The 5,034-nt window shown below is 27.5% G+C and overlaps 1 protein-coding gene across 1 annotated transcript in view; it reads right to left on the reverse strand.

Annotated features, from left to right (window-relative positions):
- Gs2 (glutamine synthetase 2) overlaps positions 1-4,574 on the reverse strand; it is a 146,391-nt gene extending 141,817 nt beyond the window's left edge. The window contains exon 1 of the mRNA XM_014439110.2: positions 4,418-4,574. The gene's annotated coding sequence lies outside the window, so the exon portion shown is untranslated. The remainder of the gene's footprint in view (positions 1-4,417) is intronic.
- Between the last annotated feature and the right edge of the window lie 460 nt (positions 4,575-5,034).

Raw genomic sequence — 5,034 nt, forward strand, 5'->3', positions numbered from 1 at the left:
TCCTATTTAATATCTTTTTTTCAATCTCCTACTTTTTTCAAGATCAGCAGCCGCTTGAAGAACTATTTATTGTTATTTGAGTGTGTGTTTGATTCTTTTCTTTTTTATTAGAAATGACTTAAGCGGAGTTTATATCTTCCTTGTAGCATAAGAGAAATATTTAGGAATTTAAATATTAATATTATGCTAAATATATGGATATTAATAAACCCTTAATAAATATTAATGTTTATTAAATAAAACATAAATAATTCAACCAATTATAGAAATTTTTAACAAAAAAGTAATAATAATATGCATACAGGACATAATAATAAATTAATTTATAATGAATATGTAAAAATAATAAATTATTTGATTTCCATCAATTTGTTGAACAGTAACAATTAAATTATATATATATTACTAATAATAATAAGATATCTTAAATGTTTTAAAATGGTGAACTAGAGTCCGAAACGTTTAAGTTGATTTAATGGAGTCAAGTTAATATAATCGATTTTACACATTTTAACTATATTAATATACAATGGTTTTGAATATCAGCTAGGACTTATGTTCTTGATTTATACAAGGTGTAACGACTTTCAAAAAAACTCGTTATATTAACATACTGGACGTAAAAATGATATTTAATACCAGAGGTCCTTATCATTATTTAATGTTTGCAGTTTTATTACCATAAGTACCATTAATGTTGTTTATTAGAAATAATACTACATAAAAAAGGATCAAAAAATCTCCAAAAAATGGAAGTAGTGATAAATGGTGTATAATATGCCGTTGGATGCCACAAGATGTGAACAAAATTAATATTTAACAAATAAAGTCGTAGTAAGGGAGACTGATAAAGAGGAAAATATTAATTGAATTTATAAATGTTTCCGTCGTTATAGATTTTTTTTTATTAAAATAAATATGTATGCCTTATATGATTTAAGAAGTGAGTATTGATTTTCCATAAATAATTAGTAAAGGAAAAATAAATGGTGGAGAAGTATCACATAACTTTTAGTAGTAGAAATATATTTTTACTCAAAGATGAGTGGTAGGTTAAAGAAATGGCATTCTTTTTTTAATCACGACAACTACAAGTTTAGGTTATCATATTATTTCTTGCAACCTAATAATGAAAAGAAGTTAAGAACTTAAATTAGTAAGTATGGGGTTAAAGATGAGGAATAAAAAGGTGAACTAATGCAGTGAGTGTCCTCATATCCTAACACCAACCTCACCACGTATGCCAATGACACAAGTATGCTCGCTGTTAATAATAAACCATTAATTGCATTCCAAACTCTCCAATGCCATATCACAAACCTCGAAGAATGGTGTCGTAATTAGAGGATTAAAATAAATCCCAACAAATCACCTTTACCCTTCGTCGTAAACCTACCGACTGCCCTACAGTCTCCTTTAATAATCTTATCACTGTCGAACAGATCCGCTACCTTGGACTACATCTGGACAAACAACTAATCTGGAATCCTCACACAAGACTGAGAACACAGAAAACCGCACGTCGATTTTGACTATTACAGGACTTACGAATTCCTCTCGTATCCAAAAATCCTCAATTCTCCTTACTTTGTCACAAATAAAATCATACATAAAGACCTTAATGTTCCAAATGTAACCGATCTATCTCAAACCAGATATCATGCCTTCCATTATAAACTCCTAACCGCTCAAACCCACTAGTTTCTAACCTTACTTCCTCTTCCACTCCTGATAATCCTCCGAGGCGCCTGAAAAGAATATGGCCAGGAGATCTGCTAATGTGAAACGTCATTAGAGTGCTACCAACGGGTAGTTTCTATACAAGCTAGTATCACTCCATTTTAACTGAGATCAAATTTATTACTAAATGTATTATAATGTACAGTTTTAAATAGCAATAAATAAATAATAAAAATAATATATATACATCTTCAGATAAATAAACTGTAAAACATTTATAATATGACGTTGTTAGACGAAAGAACGTTCCAGTGAGTTGTCTTTCTTATGATAATAGAATTATTTTATCCCTTTCTTATCTTCTATAATTGTGACTTTAGAAATCATTAAAAAAAAATATCACGATTAATATCATATAACCTGTATTTATAACCTATCTCATATTAATAAATGTGATTTATAAGTATATTTAACTAAAGGGATCTTTTGAATGGTTACAATGAAAGAAAAAACTGAATAAAATATTTCTGAAAGGAATGTCAGTGAATAATTAAAATGTTTTCATTTCACGCAGTCCAGTACAAACGTCAATTATTTGTTAAGAAAATAATTATATAGATTAATTCCTTTATAAATATTTTGCAAAAATTGAGAGGCATATCCTCAGATAACTCAACAAACAGACAGCTCAACACCAAAGAAGAAACTAAGCAACTATCTCTTGGATCTTTATTAATATAACAAGCAAACTTATTTTAAAACCGCCACCTTTAAATGTAGATATGAGAACTAGCGAGCTGATAACATAAATGAAAGATATTAAAAAAAACCACAAACGTGTTTTGAAATATTATTTTTCATCAACAATATTGACACCAATAAAGATCATTTTTATGATCTTTATATGATGATGATAATAAGAGATAATAATAATAAAAATCATTTTGAATTTTTTTTTCAGGAAAGTTCTAAATGATTCAATAGGGAAAAAGGGTTTTAAGAAAAATTTTCTAGATCTTTTAGAGATTATTTGTCCAATAAAAAAAGTTTAAAAATTGGTAACTTCGTTTCCTATTAAAAAAAGGATTTTTTTTTTTTTAATAACGTGTATTTTCATACAGTATTCGTTAGCTGCATCAATACCAAAATATTGTTTTGACAAGCCCATCAAAATGCTGACACCATTTGTTTGTTGTTTCTATTATTAATGTTACTTTCATGTTTATTGTATTTTATTTATTCCTTTTCATATAATATTAATATTATAACATAATATAATAGAATGTGCATTTCGCACATGGTAGAGTAGAATGTACGTTTCGCAATTTTATTTATTCGCAGTCAGATATTGGACAAAATATGTCCTAAAAGTTCAAAAAAATATTTTTCGAAATGATTTTTTTTTTGTTAGTGCTTACATTGTTGATACATTGTTGTTGTACTTTTTTTTTTTCGTACCCTTCATTAATATAAATTAGCACATCATACTTATGTAATACATGAAATGTATTATATATGCTTTTAAGACTCAGTAAAAGCATACATAATACATTTCACATATTATAAAAGTACGTCGTACTAATTTATTTTAATGGAGGGTACGAAAAAAAAAATATTACATAGTCAAAATCAAGTATTTTAAAATATTATTTTTTATCAACAATAATAGCACCAACAAAAACAAAAATCATTTCAAAAATTTTCTTAGAACTTTTAGGAGATATTTTGTTTAATAAAAATAATATTAAACATCTTATCATTAAAAAATTGGTAACATAGTTTCTCTCCTATTCACAAGTTACTACATAAATAAAAATATTGTTATTAAAAAATAATTCAAATGTGGCATAAAACTTTCCTCTAGTCTTTTGTTAAATTCATCGATTTTTATAAAGGGGATATTTTATTAATATTATCACTTCAATAATTATTATGACTTCATTTACTCTTATATTTTTTATTCAGACAGAATTATAATAAGTTGACGTTTTTATGAAAATTTTTCTTTTGCATTCATGATTCATGTAAATCGATTTTTAAAATTATTTTCTTGAACAATATGTAAATGTAAATATCATTTTGTATATGAATTTCTTTTTATCATCTTACCTTATTATTATTTCATTTTCTCATCTCAAACTAGTCATTTTAAAATAAACTTTTTTTTTCTTAGATAATGTTTACTAATGATAAAAAATAAAAACAATAAGCTTTACAATATTTGAAATATGAAAATTAACAAGATTATTATGATGAAGTATTGATTTGAATCGGTGATTTCAAATTTGAATCGGTGGATAAAACCAATTAAGTCACAAAATTAGTGTTTTATAGGAATCAATAAAAACTGTGTCATTCACCAGTAAACGAATACTTAAGACTTTTATTTTATGATTATTTGATACTGTTTGAAGAGAAAGGAACACACTAAAGATTATAATAATTTCCCTTATCTTTAAGGAAATGTTCGCAATAAAAAAGTTTTTAAGGGAAAAATTGTAATCAAATAGTGTTTTATAGACTCCTATTCAACATTGTTTAGTTGGAGAGAAATATCATAACATTCTTATCAGGACCTGTCAAACGCTTATATCATGTGCTATTTGTTTTCGAATACAATATAACAAGCAGGATCTATTTGACAATATAATGCGCTAAATAAAACCGAAAATTCTATAATGTTTTTTATGAAGAACCAAGTCGTTGTAGAGTAAAAAATATTATGGATATTACTCACTTTGTACTGTTCGTAGAGACAACTCCAACTAATAGAAACGACGACCCCTAGAGCGAGCCAGTAGACGAACTGACGACTCCTGTTCCTGACAGCAAGCTATAGGGCAACCCTCCCCCCTCCTACTCTACAATCAGCTGACGGTGTTTACACTCTTATCTCGGGCTATCTCTAGCGGTTCAGTGGGTTCATTAGTTTTCATCTATTTGGATCTTCCAGCATTTTCACATTTTAATCTAAAAAATAAGAGAGAATATGATAGAGAGAAATGCTTCATTTAGCCATGCTGCTCAATTAAATTAGGTTGCTACATTACACAATCAATCCATGATCGGACATATACACAAAATATATAAATACAAATCTAGGAAAAATTAAAAAGTCAGTTAAAAGAAATACTTCAATCAATAGATAAGTTCAAAAGAAATAATTTAATAAATAAATTAAAACACAGTGAATAATCTCAGGGCTACTTTCCCCAGAGAGTCCAAAATAATATTTTCCGCCAAGATCGCTTACCCGATGCTAACACCCAGGTCTTCAAAGAAGCTCCTTGTTTCATCTGGTATTATTCCGCGAGATCCAAGCCAGAGACCTCTCATGGCGAACTTTATCTCTCC

Source organism: Halyomorpha halys, unplaced genomic scaffold, assembly GCF_000696795.3.
Source record: "Halyomorpha halys isolate HHAL.00 unplaced genomic scaffold, Hhal_1.1 Scaffold75.1, whole genome shotgun sequence".
Classification (NCBI taxonomy): Eukaryota; Metazoa; Arthropoda; class Insecta; order Hemiptera; family Pentatomidae; genus Halyomorpha; species Halyomorpha halys.